A 20,986-nucleotide genomic window follows, 5' to 3' on the forward strand; every position below is an offset into this window, starting at 1 on the left:
GAGGAATGGGGGCATAACTGTGTGACAGATGGGTAGGGAACTGGCTGCAGGGTAGGCCAGAGAGTTCTAATGTATGGATCTGTGTCATCCTGGCTAGAAGTGGCCAGTGGTGTCCCTCAGGGGTCAGTGCTTGGTCCAGTGCTGTTCAACATCTTTGTCAATGATTTGGATGTGGGGGTGAAGAGCTCACTGGCCAAGTTTGTGGATGACACCAAGTTATAGGGGAGCATGGTCACACTTAAAGATAGCCTGCAGATACAGGTGGACCTAGACAAGCTAGCAAGTTGGGCAGATTGGAACTCGAAGTTCAACACTGTGAAGTGTAAAGTGCTCTACCTGGGGATGAACATTCCCCAGCATACCTACAGGCTCAGCAATACCAAACTGACCAGCACCATGACTGCAAGGGACCTAGGAGCAATAATAAACCACAGTATGAATACGATCTGTCATTGTGACACTCTAGCCAGCAAGGCAAATAATACTCTGGCATCCATCAATTGATGCATCTCAAGCAAAACCAAGGAAGTTATTCTTCCCCTTTCCTCAGCATTGGTGAGACTGCAGCTGGAGTACTGAAGTCCATTTCTGGGCACTACAGTTCAACAAGGACTTGGTAACGCTTTAGAGAATCCAGAGAAGACCCACCTGTATGATCAAAGACTTGCATGGCAAGCCATATGAGGAAAGGCTGAGGGACCTGGGACTCTTCAGCCTGAAAAAGAGAAGGCTGAGAGGGGACTTGGTAGCAGCTTACCACTGCATCAGGGGAATGCATCAGTGGCTCAGTGAACAATTGTACCAAGAATAATGGCCACAAACACCTGGAAGACTGTTTCAGGCTTAACACTAGGAAAAAACTTCTTTACAGTTGGTGTGTCCAGACTGTGAAATAGTCTCCCTCCAGAGGTGGTACAATCACCTACCCTGGAAATCTTCAAGAGGAGACTGGATGGTCACCTTGCTGGGGTCACCTGACCCCAGTTGTCTTTCCTGCCTAATGCAGGGGGGCTGGACCCAATGATCTTGCAAAGTCCTTTCCAGCCCTTACAGTCTATGAATCTATGAAAAGATTGCTTTGAAATCTGAGCTTTTCCTCTCAAGCATTTGCAACCCCTTCGAACTTGGTGTCATCAGAAGATCTTGTAAATGTATACTTTATTCCATCATCTGTCATTAATAAAAATATTAACTACAAGCAGGTATAGGACAGACCCTTAGAAGATGATTTGGATAACTTGGATGACCCTTAGAAGATGACTTGGGTGACTTGGATGTAGGAGTAAAGTGTACTCTGTCCAAGTTTGTGGATAATACTAAGTTGTAGCATGAAGTGAAGACACCAGAGGGTAGGGAATGATTGCAGGTGGACCTGGAAATGTGGGCAGAACACAATAGGATGCAGTTCAACAAGGACAAATGCACCTAGGGTGTAAAAATATCCAACACATGTACTGGCTTGGGAATGACCCTCTTAGCAGCCCAGAAGCCAAAAGAGATCTCGGAGTCATAGTGGACTCCAAGATGAACATGAGTCATCAATATGGTGAAATCATCAGCAAAGCTAACTGCACATTATCATGCATTAGCAGATGCACAACAAATAGAACCAGGGAGGTGATACTTCCCCTCTATGTGGCATTGGTCAGACCACAGTTGGAGTACTGTGTCCAGTTTTGCGCACCGTATTTTAAGAAGGATGCTGATAGACTAGAGAGGGTCCAGTGGAGGGCCACTCATATGGCTAAGGGTTTGCAGGCCAGGCCCTATGAGGAAAGACTAAGGGTTCTGGATGTCTTTAGCCTCCGTAAGAAAAGGCTGAGAGGTGATCTTGTGGCCACCTACAAATTCATTGCGGGGGGCGGGAGACAGCAAGGAATCAGAGATGCTCTGTTCACCAGGGCACCTCTTGAGGCAACAAGGAACAATGGTCACAAACTGACAGAGCAGCTTTAGGCTGGACATCAGGAAAAACCTCTTCATGGTAAGGGTGGCCAGACTTTGGAATGGGCTTCCAAGGGAGGTTGTTCTCTCTCGTACCTTGGGGGTCTGTAAGAGAAGGTTGGATAAGCATCTGGCTGGGATCATCTGACCTCAGCACTCTTTCCTGCCTGGGGCAGGGGGTTGGACTTGATCTGTTGAGATCCCTTCTGACCCTAGCATCTATGTATCTATCAATCTATGAATCTATAAGATCCTACTTGATATGTTCTCCCAGTTTGACAAGGAAACGTTAATCCCACATTTGCCTGAATCTAAGATGACCCTGAAAGTAAAATAACCTCCGCAGCCCATAATTAGATTTTATACATGGAAAGTTTATAAATTTGTTATACTTTTCCATGTATAGAATCTAATTATTGGAAAATCATCTTAAATACCTCCCCCCCACCACTGCAGCAGGGACAGCAGTGGTAGGGGGCAGGCACTGGCAGTTAGGCAGTGGGGTAGGCAGTAGAGGGAAAGTGCTGTGGACATGGTAGGGGCAGCTGGTAGGGAGAAGGTGGTGGGAGGGGCAGGCAGCTTGATCCCTGCTGCTTGTCCCCCACTCCACTTACTCCAGTCTTGTGCCTGCCCCGCTGAAGCATCAGGCTCCTGCCTTCCCTGTCTCATCTCCCCTGCTTCTCCCTGTCTGCCCTCCCTGCAGTCTTGGGCCCTGTCCCCCTTCCCTCATTTCCCCCCCTGCAGCATCTGCCCCTCTCACTAGGGCCCAGCAACAGCGGGAGTGGTGGCAGTGACATGATTCTTGGGGTGTAGGGATGCAGCCTGGTCAGACATAATGCCTGGCAGCATTGGGGCTGGGGGAAGCTGTGGCGACAGTGCAGATTGTGCCCCCACTGTCAGCACTTATGTGCTGCCTATGGCAGAAGTGTCGGGGGGAGGCTACAAGTGGCAGAAGCAGCATGGAGGGAAGGTGGGAGGGGGCCCAAGACTGTAGTGGGGGGAGAGAGAGAGAGAGAGAGAGAGAGAGGCAGGGGGTGCAGAGGCAGTGGGAGGAGGAATGCAGCAGCTGTCACTGTGGCCTCAATCCCAGACCAGGGCCAGAGTCGGAGCAGCTGCCTGCCTCCCTCCTCCCCCAACCTCAAACTCAGTTTCAAGATGAAGGTCTTTTCCCTTATGTTAAATGGGGAAAATACCTTGTCTTGGAACTGAGTAAATGTAGTAATTACTCTCTGAGAACAATTTTTCAACTAGTCTTTCACATATCTGATGGTGACTACATCTGGCCCATACTTTTTCAGCTTGAGTATGAGCACGTTATGTAGGACATTATCAATGCCTTAATGAAGTCAAGATATATCACAACTACTGCTTTCCTCTTAGCCAGTAGCCAGTTACCCTGTCAAAAGAGCAAATGAGATTGGTTTGCCATGATCTGTTCTTGATAAGTCCATGTTAGCTGTTTTTTAATTTGTTAGCTATTTTCTAGGTACTTGCAAATTGAATGTTTAATCATGTGTTTCAGAATCTTTCTGGGAAACAAATTTAGGCTGATTGGACTATAATTTTCCAGGTCTTCATCTCCTCCATCTCCCCTCACTTCCCATTTTGTTAAACACAGGCAATATGTTTGCCCTTTTCTCAGTCCTTTAGAACCTCCCTTGTTCTCCATGTGTTTCTGAAGCTAATTGCTAATGGTTCAGATTGCTTCTGCTAGTTCCTTAAACACTCTGTGGAGGCTTTTATCAGGCTCTGCCACCTTAGACTCATGCAACTGATCTAGATAATATGTGACCTGTCCTTTCCATGCATCTTCCATGCATACTCCTATCTCTTTGATAGAATTAATTTAATTAAGTTTATTGTGAAGACTGAAGAAAAGAAGACTTGGAATACTTGAACGTTCCCTGTGTTATCTGTTATTTGCCTTTCTTTCTCACTATGCAATGGACTGTTAGTTTGTTTTCCTTTTTATTTCCAATATTTTTATTAAACATTTTCTTGTTGCCCATGTTCCTTGCTACATGAAACTCATTCTGTGCCCTATTTTCTTTGATTTTATTCCCCACTGCCTGTGCTATTACTTTATACACATCTTGAGTTTTATGTCCTAGTTACCACTTTTTGTATACCACATTTTGATTTTTAGGTCATTGAAGAGCTCCTGATGCCACCATAATGCTTTCTTCCCCTCATATTATGATAGTTTTCTATTTTGTCTTTACTTATCAGCTCTTCTGCCCTCCTTTATCCCCCAAGTTATATTCCCAGGTGATTTTATCTATTATTTCCCTCAGTTTTTTGAAGTCTGCTTTTCTGAAGTCCATAATACTTGTTCTGCTGTTTTCACATCTTCTTTTCTTTAGATTACTGCACTATATCATTTCTTGATCACTTCCTCTCACATTTTCTTCCACCTTTAGATTCTAAATGCATCCCCTCCTACTAGCCAGAACAAAATGGAAAGGAGCTGCTTTTGTACCAGTTTCCTCCATCTGCTGAAACAAGTTGTCCTTAATATATTCAAAGAGCTGAATGGTCTGGCTATGTCCTGCCATATTGCTTTTTAACAGATGATCTGGGCACTCGAAGTTCCCCATTGCCCCCAGCTTCCAGTGCTTGGTGTACTTCTAACAGTTGTTTAAAAAAAACTTTGTCCATCAGCACTTCTTGATCAGAGGATTCATAGTAGACCCCCCCCATGACTCTGGCCATATCCTTTCTCCCTATTATTTTTACCCAGAGACATTCAACAAACATGCCCCTTTTCATAGTTTCCTAGTTTCATATTTAGTAGGGTCAGAAGGGACCTGAGCAGATCAAGTCCAACTGCCTGCCATGGCAGGAAAGAGTACTGGGGTCAAATGACCCCAGCAAGGTGATTGTCTAGCCTTGTCTTAAAGACCCCCAGGGTAGGAGCCGGCACCACTTCTCTTGGAAGTTGGTTCCAGATCCTAGCCGCCCTGACAGTGAAGTAGCACCTCCTGATGTCTAATCTGAATTTACCCTCTGCCAGCTTGTGACTGTTATTTCTAGTCACTCCTGGAAGCGCTTGGGGGGACAAGGACTCCCCCAGTGCCTGCTGCTCCCCTCTGACTAGTTTGTAACAGGCCACTAGATCTCCCCTCAGCCTTCTCTTGTGGAGGCTGAACAGGTTCAGGTCCCGTAGCCTCTCCTTGTAGGGCCTGCCCTGCTGCCCCCTAATCATGCGAGTGGCCCTCCTCTGGACCCTCTCCATGTTGTCCACATCCCTCTTGAAGTGCGATGCCCAGAACTGGATGCAGTACTCCAGCTGCGGCCTGACCAGTGCTGCAGAGAGGGGGAGGATCACCTCCTTGGACCTGCTTGAGATGCATCTGTGGATGCATGACAAGGTGCAGTTGGCCCTCCTGACTGTATCCCCACACTGCCGGCCCATGTTCATCTTGGCATCAGTGATGACTCCAAGATCCCTTTCTGCCTCTGCACTGATGAGAAGGGAGTTCCCCAACCTGTAGGTATGCTGCTGGTCCTTCCTCTCCAGGTGCAGCACCTTGCACTTGTCAGTGTTGAAACCCATCCTCTTCTCGTCCGCCCACCCTTGTAACCTGTCTAGGTCCAATTGTAGCCTATTCCTTCCTTCTAGCATGCCCACATCCGCCCCACATCTTAGTGTCATCAGCAAATTTGAACAGGGTGCTATTTACCCCTTCGTCCAAGTCACTGATGAAGATGTTGAACAGTGCGGGCCTGAGGACCCCTGGGGGACCCCACTGCCCACATCCCTCCAGGTCGAAAATGACCCATCCACTACCACTCTCTGGGTGCAGCCCTCCAGCCAGCTGGTGACCCATTTGACTCTGTAGGTGTTGACATGACAGTCCCCCAGTTTTTTAATGAGAATGGGGTGAGAGACAGTGTTGAAAGCCTTCCGAATGTCTAGAAAGACTATGTCCACTGCTACCCCTGCATCTAAGGATTTCGTGACCTGGTTGTAGAAGGCCACCAGGTTGGTCTGACAGTACCTGCCTCTAATGAACCTGTGTTGGTTGCCCCTAAGCATAATCTCCCCTGCTGGCCCTTCGTGGACATGGGCCAGAATAATTCTCTCAAAAAGCTTTCCCAAGATCAAGGTAAGACTAACTGCCCTATAGTTTCCTGGATCCTCCTTCCTCCCTTTTTTGAAGACGGGAACCACATTGGCCCTCTTCCAGTCCTCTCGCACCACACCAGAGCACCACGAGTGCTCGTAAAGCCAGGCCAAGGGTCCCGCAATGACCTCACGCAATTCCCTCAGCACTCTGGGGTGGAGATCGTCCAGACCAGCTGATTTAAATACATCCAGTCCCTCCAGAAGTTACCTGACTAGATCCTCACTGACCCTTGGCTTAGGTGCGCCTCACCTGGGGCCTGAGGGGGACCCAGTGTGGGGGCTGATCCGGTCCCTGCTCAGGAAAATGGAGGTAAAGAAGTCATTAAATGGCTTTGTCATCTGGTGTGCCAATCAAATTTCCTAACGTGTCTTGCAGGGGCCCCACGTTACCAGGTACCTTCTTTGTGTCCCCTATGTATTTAAAAAAGGACTTCTTGTTGTCCTTGATCCAGGTAGCTAGTCCCAGTTTCATCTCAGCCTTGGGCTTCCTGACTGCCCCCCTGCATCCCTGAGCAACTGCAGTATAGTCCTCCCTGGTGATGGCCCCTCCCTTCCATTGGGTGTACGCCTCCCTTTTAGTGAGAAGACATTCCCAGATGCTTTTGGTGAGCTATGGGGGCTTTTGCACCCTCCTGCTGCCTTTGATCCGTGTTGGGATTACCTCCCTTTGGGTTTGGAGGATCGTCTCCTTAAGGAGCGACCACTCTCCTTGGACACTTGGCTCTCCTCCCTTCTGGGACCTCAGTGCTTCCCTGACTATTCTCCTTAGCTTATTGAAGTCTGCCCTCCTGAAATCTAGGGCTGATGCCTTGCTGCAGGGCTTTGCCACCTTGCGCTGGTTGGTGAATTCCAGCAGGTGATGATCACTGTCACCCAGGTGGTCAAGGACCCGCTCACCAGGTCGTCACCTGTGGCCAGCACCAGGTCCAACAAGGCATCTCCCCTGGTGGGGCTGTGCACCTCCTGGGTTAGATGGAGGTCCTGCATTTGGGCTAGGAACCTACATGAGCAGTCAGACCTGGCTGACTGCTCTTCCCAGCAGATGTCTGGAAAGTTCAGGTCACCCATGACGACCACGTCCTTTGACCTAACTACCTCCATGAGCTGACTTAAGAATTCCTGGTCTAGCTCTTCCCCTTGGTTGGGTGGTCTGTAGTAGACCACCACCATTAAGTCTCTTTCCCCTCGATTGCCTTGTATTCTAACCCAGAGACTTCCGTTTGCCCCTCCTCTGACTCTGTGCTACCTGCTGAGGATGTGTATTCCTCCTTAATGTAGAGCGCCACACCCCCACCTTTCCTTCCTGTCCTGTCCCTCCTGTACATCCTATTGTCCTTGATATTCACTGCCCAGGCATGCTTTGGGTCCCACCGTGTTTCTGTGAGTCCTACTATGTCTGGGTTGGTGTCAGCTAGCAGGAGGGTAAATTCCTCTTGCTTGTTTCCCATACTACAAGCGTTTGTGTAGAGGCATTTGAGGCCTTGTGAGGATGTGTGCATTGGCCCCCTAATCTCAGTATTGCCCTGGCCCCTGTTGCTTACTTGCGTATGTGTTCCGCTCGTCAGTCTATATTGGGCTGTACTTATGGGTGCTATTTCATTTAGCAGTCCAAGGCTTCCTCCACCCTCATCTTCCCCTTCCCCCGATGAGCCTAGTTTAAAGCCCACCAGAGGAGATCTGCCAACCTAGAAGAGAACACATGCTTACCTTGAGGAGAAAGGTGGATCCCATCCCATCCGAGCATGTCTCTTGTCGTGATGTGTCAGTCGTTGTCAAGGAAGCCAAAGCCTGCCTCAAGACACCGTTCCTGAAGCCGCCAGTTGGTCTCTGTGATGCATGTCTCATGCCGTCTTCCACATCTGCTCACTGGTAGGACAGAAGAGAATACCACCTGTGCACCTATCTCCTTCAGCATGCCCCAGTAGTCCACCATCAGGTGATCAGGGCTTCTCCTGGTCACATCATTAGTACCCACATGGATTAGGACCATAGGAATTGGTAGGCTGGATTGTGGCCTGGATCATCCCCCTCACGTCCTGAATCTTTGCTCCGGGTAGGCAGTAGACCTAGCGTGTCGAGGGGTCCTGGCGACAGATGGGGCCCTCTGTACCTCTCAGGACGGCGTCGCCTATGATGATCACTCAATGCTTTCTCCTCCAGGACTACTTAGCTCCTTCAGCCTGTTCGGAGCATGGAGAGTGTGGAGTTGCCTCCTCTCCAGTTGCCTCCTCTCCTTCTTTCTCCTCCAGTGTTGCTAGGGCCTTGTACCTGTTCTCCAGCTGGACTGGAGGAACTGGTACTGTTGTGTTGTGAGCAGCCCTGGTTCTGGAGGTAACCATCTGCCACTCTGCAGTGGAAGGCACCTCCCAAGGTGCTTCTTCCTTGGGTGTGTGGCCCTGCAAGGAAAGGAAATAACCATCAATTTCATCCTCCACCTCCCTGATTCCCCTCAGCATGCTAACCTCTTCCTGGAGCTGCCTCATCCATGCCTCCAGGGCCCTAAGGCAGGTGCCTGCAGAACAGATGTGGGGGTCCCCAATCCCTGCCCCCTTGGGCCTTGCTGGGCAACCCCCACTGGCTAGAGGGTGGGGGGATGCCAGCTCCCCCATGGGTGGAGGCCTCAGACAAGTCGTGGGTAGGCTGCGCCCCCCGGCCAGGGGCCCTGGCAGCACTCCGTGTTGACACCATCATAGGAGTTGCTGTTTATTTATAGCTTAGTGCAGTGCCTTCGCCCTGCCCTAGCAGGCGTCTCCCTCCTGGCCCTTCCTGCTTGCCCGCCGACGTGAACACTGGCATGAATGCCGGTGTGCTCTGTTTGCGCGCTCTGTTTGTGCACTTTGTTTGTGCAGTGCGGCTCAGGAGTGCGGCTCCCTACTGGCTCAGCTAAGAGGGATCCGGGGGGCTTCTCCTCTGGATCCAGCTCAGCTGTATCCAGTCCCTCTGCCCACTTACCTTAGGGGGATCAGCTGATGCTGCCTCCACTGTTGGCTCCGCTGCTGCTGCATCTGCCTCTGCCTCGAGTCAGGTAAGGGGGCACATGTGCATGCGGGACACGTGTGCCTGAATCCCTCCTCTCCTTCCTGCTCCTGGTTCCCGAGTGCTCTCTTTATGGGCTTTAAAGCAAGTATACACATTCCTGATATACAGTGCCAACATCTCTTCCCTTTTTCCCTCTGCCTGCCCATCCTAAATGAGTTACACTCTTTTGTGTCAGGATTCTAGTCCCACACTGTGTTCCACCAAGTTTCTGTTATGTCATACCTTTGGTTGTAGACTAAGCTCTCCAGCTTTCCCTATTTCTTTTCCCATTTCTTGGCATTTATAAATAGGTATGTCCAATGTTCTGAACTTTAGATATCTATCATTCTCATTCCTGTCTTCCTTGTGGCCATTTTTCACTCCCTGGTGACATGCCAGTGCTAAAACTATATTATAATCAACATTGTCATCCTTGTTCTCATCACCATCATCATGATGGTGGTTATCATCCTCCTCTTGTGGATCCTCCTCAATAGGTTAGACAGTGTCCAAAGATGCCCTTTCTAGTCAGATGGGCTCCACCACTTCCCACTTCATAGAATACTATCCTATGGTTGAGGAAACCATATCCCTGACGGCACCATTTTCAAAGCCATGCATTCATCTCCAGAATCCACCCATTTGTCTCTGCCTGAGCCTTTACTTTTCACTGTGACTACTGACAAGAGGACTACCAAGGCTCCCAACTCCTGCACCTGTGTTCCCAGAGACTTGGAGTCACTTGTGAACTGATTTGGGTCATGCCTGGAAGTATCATTGGCATCTGCATGGGGAATTAGTCAGAATGGTGGCAACTTTTCCATGATAGTTCAGTTTTTGACCTTGGGCAGATAACGCACTTCCCAAGATGATGGGTCATATTGGCAGATGCATGTCTCTCTTAAAAGGGAATCACAGAACATCCCTACCTCCCCTGCCTGCCATTTTCCATAATGCTTTGTCTCCTTCTTTTGTCTCCTCTTCCTAGGACCTTTCCAGCTTTAGGGTCATTTGGGCATAGGGGGGAGGGAGGGCAAGGAAGGGTAATGGGTCCTCCACAGTCACTGGGGACTGAATCTTTTCTCTAAGTCCCAGGGTTACACAATGGTTCTTAAATTCCATCTGCAGCAGGTCTGGATGGTTGAGGATTGGCATACTGCCTGAAGTGTGAGGTGGTCAACTGCCTGTAGGGCAGATGATGGCTCTTTTTTATGGGGAAGCTGCAGTTATTTCAAGATGAAATCTTGAAAATTTGCAGGAAACTGTTCATGATCTGTTCATAGAGTAACAAATCTGTGCAAATCACAATCTAGTCATAGATATTCTTTGAGCAGAAACAATTTATAGTCATTACTGCAGGAACAGTGATCACTGTAATCCTGTCCTTATAGAGCTGGGGTGTGAACCTGTTTCAGCTGAAGTCCCTGAAAATAGTACCCTTGGGTTCAGTGGGAGCAAGATTGGTCTGGAAGTATTGTAAATAATGCTATTAATTTCTGCTATCTGCTTTACTTTTCCAAGCACAAATACGTTTAAGTGCAATTTTCCAATAGGGTTTTTAAGGACATTCAACTAAACTGTTAATGAAAACCATCACTTTGAAATTCTTGCACATATCCCAAGCTGACGGCAGTTTTGCATATCTGGATGTCTGCTCTATTCATCTATATTTCTTTGTACCATTACTGTCTCTGAAATGCATATGGCCTGGTTTAATATGGTTTTCATGTTGAATTCAGGATACGGGAAAGATCATTCTTAATTATATTATTTATTGAAGCACAATATATTTATATGTACTTTCTGCTACAGCAGCAGTGAGCTATTTTCCAAGGTCATTATCTGGGTGCTGTAGATATACAGATGATTAAATGGGAATCTGATGTAAGATTGGTTCCGTGAAACCTTTAGCATTTTCCAGACTTATTTCCATTACCTGGTTTGCCAGAGTGTCTCTACAAACCTTTTTCTGGTGTGAGTCCGTTAAAGTTGACTGAGTTACTCTCGTTTGAACCTAATGCAACTGCTTGGACAATTAGATCCCTTTTTGCAAATCTCTTTAAAGTCTCCCCTGAAATAACTATAGTGGACTTTGAGCAACTTTAGTAGATTCAGAATATGCTGAAGCTGATAGGGCAGGGCTAGGTTGACACAATACTTTCTGGGCTATGCAGGGGAGCAAAGGGGACTTAACAGCTTCTCTGTTTTGCCCTGCTCCAGCTGTAGAGAGGAAGTGGGGAAGGAAGAACTCATCATATGCTCATCCGCCAAGATTCTGGAGGAGGGGTAGTGAGGGTAATTGAATGGGAGGATCTTTTCCCCCCATACACAATTACCAATGTAGCTGCCGTTGTGCATAAGATGGACTCAACTACATCCTGAAAAGGATAAAATAACTTACTACCTTTTGACTCCAGAGTGTAAGAAGGGAGCAAGAATCACATGGCTGTTATTTGTTCTCTGGTCTGCTTTTGGCTGCACACTTCACACGGACTTTGACTTGGGAAACTACAGAGTTATGATTACTATGGGTGCATGGAAGTGTTCAAATGAACCAGTGGAAGTGTAACAGTTTAGTTGGAAACCCTACTGGTAGAGCACTGTATAAGCATTACAGGGCCTGACTGGGTGCTCTGCCAGTGACATCTGGCCAGGGGGGTCCCAGTGCATGCATCCCAGCATGGTGGTAGGCTCCCTTGTCTACTGAGAGATAGCTGACAGCAGCTGAGGACACAGGCCAAGGCTGACTAGCAGGCCACCCCAGAGAACCACATCTCCTCTCCTCATAATACCCTCTCCTTCCCTCCCAGCTGTCAGGGAGCAAGGCCCAGGGGGCATGTCCATGGGGGCCATAGATTAGGGGTGGTCTGGTCTCATCTGTGTCTGTATCTAAAGGGACAGGGAGCTGTGGGAATGATGGGGTCAGAAGTGGGTCAGACCATGTCTGGGGGTAGTGTTGGCAGGTCAGGGGCCCAGTGGTGGTGGGTGAGATTCTCCTGTCTGCTCCAGTTTGTGCAGGGGCAGGCATTGTTAGCTGCATAGCCCTGCCTAGGAGGCCTTGAAGAATAGGGCTGTGTGAAGCTTCGGTCCCTGATTCGATTCAGTGGAGATTTGGTCCGATTTGGTGTCTGAATCTCTGAATCTGAATCGAATCAGAGGACCCGTTAATCTCTCTGAATCTAATCAGAACCCTCTGAATCAATTCAGAGAGGTTTAGAAAGATCCGGTGATTTGGACATAGACACAGCTTTAAATATTTTTTCTACATACCTCTAGGTAGCAGGCGGTTTGTGAATGCTGTGATGCTGGGGCGCATGGAGAATCCCACAGAAGAGCAGGGGGCTCCCCAGCATGCTCAGCAGCAGATCCAGAAGTGGACAAAAAGCACTTCTGGCCCACTTCTGGGTCTGCCATAGAGCACACGGGGGGGCCCCTGCAACCCCCAACTCAGTGACTGGTGCCTCTTGGGTCTCGGGGGAGGTACCTGGGGTCCCCCTCTAGCTGATTGCTGAGCCAGGGGGACACAGAGGAGTTCCCAACACATTCCCTAACAGACTCAGAAGTGGAGTAGAAGGACTTCTGGGTTCACTACTGAGTACGTGGAGGGCCCCCTGCACTCCTGTGGGATGCTCCATCTGCCCCAGCATTGCAGCATCCACAAGCCGTGCTGGTACCTTGAGGTATGTAGAAAAAATATTTAAAGCTAGGTCTATGTCCAAATCGCTGATTCTCCAAATCAGAATCGAATCTTCAGATTCAGATTTGGCTGAATTGAATCGGGGACCGTGATCCGAATCAATGAATGGAATCACAGTCCCTGATTCAGGCCCAATCTGAATCCAAATCAAATAGGGCCTGCTTTGCACACCCCTAATGTAGAGGGCCCTTGAAGCTGATGTGAGAGGTGTTTGCTCTGTTGGAGCAGTCTGGCTAAGTCATAGACTGTCCGGCCAAAGCAATGCACACTGGGATGCCAGAAGATAGTACAGAAGCTTCTATTGGAGAAGTAAGTGTACAAGTATTTGCTTCTTTGGTAGAAACTCAATCAGATGTAATTTCTACCTTATTTGAAGTGGTAGAAGTTTCTAATAGACCCAGCATAATTGGTCTGGTACAAACTGTTTGACCACTTGTACACTTACTACAAGTTCACCAGTAGAAACTTAATGCTTGTATGCAGTGTTACTCATTGTGTACCACCCAACTGAATTGCAGCAAAAAATAGAAAATAAATCCCTGTATAGCTATTGCAGTAAGTCTAGCACTTAGACAATCCTAGGTATGTGAGCCAAAAATAAACATGAATTTCCTACCTGTTCTACAGAAGGGAATATTTTTATCCTTTTAGAATTAATGCAATGGAATGTAATTAATACTTTTAGATTATGGCATTTTTAAATGATAAAGCATCTTAATCTATTAGTTCTACATTGTGATGGATAAGCATACATAAAATGGATCCAAACAGATTACAATTTTAGGTCTTCTGTTACCACCAAAGTCAATGGAAATACTTCCACTTACTAACCTGGGAGCTAGGAGGCTTAGGATTTTGAAGGATTGTTCAGTAAATAAGACACTATGGATTGTTTTGATTGTTTATGGAAAGTTCATTTTATGTTCATCCCAACTCTTTTGTCACCCACTCTTAGTCTCTAAAATTTCTATACATTTCTATATATTCAGATTATAAAACATATGCTTATTGTTCTACTGATCTAGTTACTTACAGTGCCACCATCAGTCACCTCCTTTGAGGAAGGTGATATTATTCACCATTTTACAGCCAGGGAACTCAGGCACATGGGGCATCTATACACATGCTCCAGGGTGGAGGGGCAGACACTTTAATGATGTGCACAGAAGTGCTGCATGCATGTTTTACAGTGCTCAAATTTAGAGCACTTTTATAGCACTATAAAGTTACAGTCTTAAACATGACAAAAGTGCAGTGTTTGGTTGGGGGGCTTCTAAGCCTCCCTGCACTTTCCAGGGTAGGAGACAGGGGGCACTCCACAGCCTCCTGGGGTTTCTCCACTGGTCAGAAATTTGACCAGTGTACAGAAATTATTTAAAGCATTGCAGATTGCTAAAGTGCTGTAAAATATAGAGCTTCAAATTTAATGCCACATTTAATGAGGGTTAATGTAAAGCATTGTACCCATTTTTAAAGTGCTGTAAAGCCATGCGTTTCTGTTAAGTCACAGCAATAAAGCACTTTAAATGGCAAAAAAATCAACTTCTGTATAAACCTATTAAAGTGCCCACAGTGTCATGAGTATTCAGCATCCTGTTTTTCAAAATGGCATCTGTGGTGATTGAACTAAAGCTCATTCGATGAGTGTTAGTTCAAGCACCCCTGCTGCCATTTTGAAATGTGGGGAAGCTGAATAGACATGACACAGAGGGTGCTGGACCATGTTAATTAACATGCTCCAGCAGACTCGATTAATCGAGTCCACTCTGACACCTGCTAATTAGCACACATTGGAGCAGATGGCCAGCACGTGTGTAGGTATGATGTATTAGGCAACTTGCCCTGGGTCAAACACAATGTCTGACTGGAAATAGAACTCGGGTGTCCTGAGCCCTCTATTAAAAGACGTAGCTCAGCTTTGGCTGAAGTTAGTGGTAAAATTCCCATTGACTGCAATGGGAGTGGTTAGACTGCTGCTAAATGCTTTTGAAAATACCATCTCAATGGGTTTTATAGTCTCTTTTATAGTTACAGTCTTGGCATGAGAGCAGGAGTGGATGATTGGTGGGGAAGGCAAGCCAATAGAAATGTTCATATCACAAAGGATATTACAGTCAAGTATTAAGATATTGCCTTCCCTTTTAGAAACAGAAGCTGATTTAGGGTGAACCCTCCCCTGCCCCCCCCCTCCCCGATTCAGACCCAAAGCAAACCTAAATATTTCCAGGTTTGCTCACCCTGTCCTTCTCATTGTATACTGAAGCTGTTCTACTCTGAGCATGTTTCAAAGCATTCTGTAACCTTCTGTGCCAAAATAAATGTTACTTTACCATCAAGTAGGCAGAAGAATGAAGGAAGTAAGACATGTGAGTGAGAAGAAAAGAGTCCAAACAGGAAAACCCTTTTCTTCTAATTTTAAAGTTTTGCATGATCAAGGCTATTCTGTTCATTCTGATGTAATCAATTTGTAGATACCCAAGTACAGATTCAGCTATGGAAAGCACTCTCTCTTTGATTCCAACAAAATCCTTTATAATTCTCTTTAAATGTTCCAGAGCTTTTGAAAAGATTGTTATCAATGCCAACCAAATGCTTTAGATCTTTTTCTTTTGCCTGTCTTTAAATACTTTCTTTATTTTTAAGCAGCACTGTTACCACTGTATGTAGAAACAGTATCTAAAAAGAGATCTGGTTTTCTTTATCCTTTATACCTTATCGGGTGAGACGTTTTAACCTTTTTTTTTATTTACTTAATTGCTTTAATATGATATTTTAACCCTTACAGTACAGTGTTTCTTCTCTCTAACTTACAGCTTGTAGTAGTACCCATGCCATCCGGATCAGGCATTTGTTATACCAGGTGCTGTATATATAGGTAAGAAGGAGCAGCTCTTCCACCAGAGCTTTAATTTGTTAGCACTAGCTTGTTATGACAGGTGGGCTGAATGTGAGTTTGTGAGGTAAAATCAGCACAACAGTAGCTCCTCTAACTTTCCCAGAAACCAAGGCTTTTGCAGACTCTTGTCTCTGGAAGTTTGTAGGTTGAAAATCAAAAAAATATTCTCTTTGTTTGCTATATTGTTCTCTGCATGCCAGTTGTTTGTACTGAGGGTATGTGCAGACATTAAACTTCAATCGACTTAGCTGGGGTTAGACCAATCTAAATGCCAAACTGTACATACATTCAGGGAGAGTAGATCAGACAAAAAATAGCCAGCCCAATCTAACTTAGCTCACCTGAGGGCTAGGGACAGACATTACACATAAACCAGTTTAAGTGATCAGAAACTGGTTTAAACCTGTAACAGAACAAATGTTCAGTGCACATAAAACATTTTGAGATTGGCTGAAACCAATTTGAGATAAACCTGGTTTCATGTAGTATCAGACTTAAATCATTTGGGTCCAACCGGTTTATGCAATGTCTGTCCCAGACCCCTGGATGTTTTAAGTTAAACCAGACTCCCCCAGGATCCTGGCATGCTGTCTGGGCTGGGCAGGGATTTGCTCCACAGCAGGCTGGCCCCTCCCCTCTGCTCCCTGGCTGCAGCTCCAGAAGAGACTACAGGCACAGCAACGTCTACCTGGCTTCCCCCTACCCTACTCCCCTGCCCCCCTCACTGCTCACTGCTTAAGCAGGAATCCTCTCCTCCCTCCCATCTCCCACAGCACAGACCCAAGCCTCATGGATCCTAGGCAGGTAGTATGTCTCAGCACGGTATAAGGGAAAGGAAGGCTGCTTTTGTGTCCCCCTTGGCTTCTAGCCTGGGCCAATGCAGGCATGTGCCTGAATTTTCTCAGTCCAGAGGGAATGTCTGTCCAGTTACAAACCTAGCCAGGTTAGACTAACCTGCAAAATTTGAATCAATTCAGGCTCAGACTTTTTGAATGTCCTAGCCAAGGAGGTGCACTATGTAGATCAAATGAACCTCAGTCCAATCTAACAGAACATGTTCAGAAAACAGCCTCAGGGCTGGGAAAGCAAAGCCACTCACCTCAGCCCCAGGGCTGCACTTTTCCTACCTCTCCCAACCATGACTGGGCTATTTCTAGCCCTCTACTCCCCTCGCTTCTGGAACGAGAACCCCATCATGGGCCCACTCCCCCTCCATGGACCCACCAGCTCCTGAAATCTCACCCTGTGGACCTACTAGATCCTCACAATCCTGCCTGCCACTGCACCTTCCCCAACTCATTTAGATTGAGTTCCTGGCATGGTTTCTGGCACTGATGAACATCTGCATAAGTGGGGACCCAATCTATGATCATGCAGCTTAATGTAAGCCACGTAATCATAGACTGGGTCCTGGAAATGTCTGCACATGCCCTGAGTGGCATATTCCGGTATAATTTTAAATAATTTCATTGCAGTGGTATTATTACTGAAAATAATGAAAAAATGAGTTGCAATAGAGAAAACTTGGGTTCCTTTTGCTCCCTCTCTAATCTATCAGCTTTTATGGGGTTCAATCTTTTCTCAGTTACAATTTTGAATCATACTTGGTCCAATAAAACATACCACCCCCAAAAATCCTTGTCTCTCTTTAATAAAAGCAGGGATTCTTACCTAATGACATGACTCTAGGATCCAAGTCCATAAGAAAAACACTACACAGCATGAGACTCAGAATACCACCACAGGACCTGACAAGAGGTCAGTTTTAAAGGCATCATATAATGAGGCACCTCATATTGTGGTTACCTATAATGATTACAGTAAAACACATCTAAATATTGGAATTTATGTCTGGTCATTTTATTTTGTGCTTTGTGTGCCTTCACCAGCTTTTATTACAAACCACTTTCTTTTTTATTTAAAAAAAACCAGGATTAAATGAACTGTACTTGGCACAAGACCTGAAAAGTAAAGGTGGCTCTAATCCACTTTAATTCCTTGAGACTCCCTTTGTATGCTGGGACAATTTCATCCCCCTACAGTAAGACAGAACAACTTCAGGACTGTTCTAGCCAACATATACAATGATGCCAGAGGTCCATTGTAGAAGCCAGGGACTGCTGGACTGTAGGTCTGGCCACTTGTTACTCCTTGACATAGGTCAGGGGCTGTGAGGATATGTACCACTAGATTTGGTAAGCTGCTGCTTTGTTCAATTCACTTCAAATCTTCTTTTCAGAGCAGCACTGTGATGTGCCTCCCTGGCTGCCTTGCAAAAAAGCAGGATGGCTTTGAAAACTACCATGCAATTAACACCCATCCTTCTCTGCCCACACTCCTTTGCATGGCTCAGTTGAGTAAACATGAGCTTTTGCTCTTGATCTTTTGTTTTTTCAGAAAGGTTTGTACAGATGTGCTTTGGGTTCCAAGGGTTGGTGTCAAGTTTAAAAATGAAAACCCTTCCAAGCTTCCTTCCCAATGGGATAATTTTTGCGGCTAATATCCCTTCATGCACTATCTATTATGCCATTATTAAAACACAGCTTGCCGACAACTTCGGAAGAAATATGCTCCCCACACTACAACACTTCCTTCACCATGCTTAATAGGAGGAATCAGACATTCTTACTTAGGGCTGCTTCTTTTTCCCCTCCTCCATATATAAACTTTCCCTTTAGAATGAAAAATGTACATTTGTGTTTCATCAGACCATAAAACCTTGTTTGAAAACTTTTCAGCCTTTTCCAAGTTTAGCTGCCTTGAAAAAAATTCGAACAGTATTGCCATCTGCTTCAATATCACATGGTTTAGTGCAAGCTACTCTAGCATTCCCATCCTCATTTCCTGATGATACCCCACACTGGAGTTTCTATAATAACAGCAACATTGCATCAATGCATTAATTAAATTATGTTCCTCTGTTGCAACTTCTTCAAGTCTACATTTGGCTGCCTCTCTTCATTTGTTCTTCCTGGCTTTTTTTTACTCAGCTATGTTCCGAGCACAGCTAATTAAAAAGGCTCCCTTTTTTAAAAAAAATAGAAAATCACATCTCTCACATGAAGTATTTCAAGGAAACAAAACTTGAAAGTTTTGAAAGTTTGAAAGTTTCATTTTGATTAATTTTTGAAAACCAAAACATTTTTGTTCCCTCTGATGGTGGACCTTGCCTCTCTGTATCCTTTTATAATCTCCCAAAGAGCTGTAAGTACCCCGACTTTCCCGCCTGCCACGTCTTAGATGTTATTATAATATGTTCTGCTTTATGATGTCACTTGACGGGAAGGTTGTTATATATATCTATTTGTTGTTTTATTTTGCTCTTTGGGTGTCTCTATTAGGAATCTTGGTATTATAGAGGAAAACTTCACTCTATTATTCCCACACACTCGCCGATATATATATTCACAATCAGATGCAGATTAACATTAGTCTTTATCTTTATTCTTTATAACACTATACAAACTTTCATTATCTTTAAACGGCAGTGTCCTTTTTTCTCTTTTTTTAATAACAATTATATCAACTTTGTAATTCTATCTACATACTGTTCTTATTTAACCTTTATCAGTTTGTTTGGACTGAACTTGGTGTTAGTAAACAAAGTCCCTTTAACTCTTGTTTGTCCATTTATTTCCTTTTTTTCTTTCTTTTTTAGAGCAGGCTTTTCTCTTCAAGCCTTGTTATTTCTATCTCTTTACTTTTGCTATCCTGAGTGTGTACCTTTCATCTGGTGGGTGCCTGAAGCCTTGAATCCTTGTGGTCAGCACTCAGTTGTTTTCACTAAGCTTGTGGGAGTGAGTCAATTCACTGTTCTTTTTTTGTTTGTTTGTTTACTTTTCAGCATGGCTGCCAGCCGCATCTCCGGTGCCTCTTTAGGGATCTGCCCCTCTTTCTCAGAGCTCCGCTCTCTCCAGCGGTGAGAAAAATCCTGAGGTAAGTGTCTTATCTCCTGGAGATTATCTTTTTCCCTCACTTTCTCCTTCAGACGCTCTTTTTTCCCTCCCTTTCTGAGACTCCCTTCTCCTTTTTTTTCTTTTCCCGGAGCTTCTATCCTAATATGGTAATAGGTCCGGAAGCGGTATTCTCTGGCTCTTTTTGCTGCATTGCTGTTTACTCTTTCACATTCCCCCTCTCACAGTTTTTCTTTTTTTTTTTTACCACTGAATACAATGAATGGAAAGAAATTCATATTTTAGAGGATGTTTCCCTAAAGTTTCCTTTAATTCTGTCAGCTTTCTAGTAACTCTCTAATTTGGGAAAGCATACAAAGTTTGCAAAATGGAAAATATATATAAAATTAAAAAAAAATTAATAGAAAAAAGACTGTTGGGAACTTTTTTCAGTTGAGGTGGATTACCTGTAGTTTTCTTTCTTGTACTTAAACTATAGATAGTAAGTTTAAAACTAAGAAAAGAAAGTGCTTTTTCATACAATGTGCAATTAAAGTGTGGAACTCCTTGCCACAAGATGTTATGGAAGCTGACAGTTTAGCCAGACTGAAAAAGGTATTGGACACAATTTTTGGAGGAAAGGTACATCAGTAGCTATTGAGCATGGGAGTTAGGGGTACATCTTCTTATTCATAGGGCTCCTATACACATGCACAGAGCTTCCTTTGACATGCTGGGAATCCAGTGTGTCAGAACAGACTCAATTAATTGATCAATCAAGTCTGCTGGAGCACGGAAATTGATGCACCCCAGTAGCCTTCTGCGTCACATATATCAGCATCCCAGTGCATCTCTGGCCTGAAAAAAAGGTGGTGGAATGCTTTGAAATAAAACACATTCAATGAGCTTTAGTTCAAAGCACCCTGCCACCATTTTTTCAGTGTGGGGACACTGATACACATGACATGTGGGCAATTTTAATTAGCATGGCTTGCTAATTAAAGCTCCCAGTGCCATGTCCCATAACATATGTAAAAATGCACAGAAGGTTCTAGGCCCTCAATGCTGGATGCTGCAAGTTAGAGAGGAATGGTGGAAAAGACCTTGGTTATACCCAGTTCACTCTCCCTTTCAGCATCCACTCTCTGCCACTGTGTGGGCAAGATGGAGCTATGGTGTGACCCAGCCCATCAGTCTACCTTGAAAGTTGATTTGTTGCACATCACTAGCTGTGGTTTGGGCCAGGAAGAGTACGTAAGCAAGTAGGAACGTGACTCTGTAATCCTAGTGATGAAAGTACTTTGAAAGAGCTGAAGAGGTTGGGGGAATACTGTGTTCCAGTCTATACTCCCAGACCTACTTATACACTTTGCATTAGAACAGTGGTGCCCACACTTTTTGCTCAGCAG

At 45.4% G+C, this 20,986-nt stretch overlaps 1 long non-coding RNA gene across 1 annotated transcript in view; it reads left to right on the forward strand.

Annotated features, from left to right (window-relative positions):
- LOC149873763 (uncharacterized) overlaps window positions 1-20,986 on the forward strand; it is a 42,225-nt gene that overhangs the window by 10,584 nt on the left and 10,655 nt on the right. The window contains exon 2 of the long non-coding RNA XR_016442885.1: window positions 19,529-19,620. This is a non-coding gene — a long non-coding RNA (uncharacterized LOC149873763). The remainder of the gene's footprint in view (window positions 1-19,528; window positions 19,621-20,986) is intronic.

The sequence above is a fragment of the Crocodylus siamensis genome, chromosome 1, assembly GCF_052110815.1.
Source record: "Crocodylus siamensis isolate JL-2025a chromosome 1, ASM5211081v1, whole genome shotgun sequence".
In the NCBI taxonomy this organism is placed as follows: domain Eukaryota; kingdom Metazoa; phylum Chordata; order Crocodylia; family Crocodylidae; genus Crocodylus; species Crocodylus siamensis.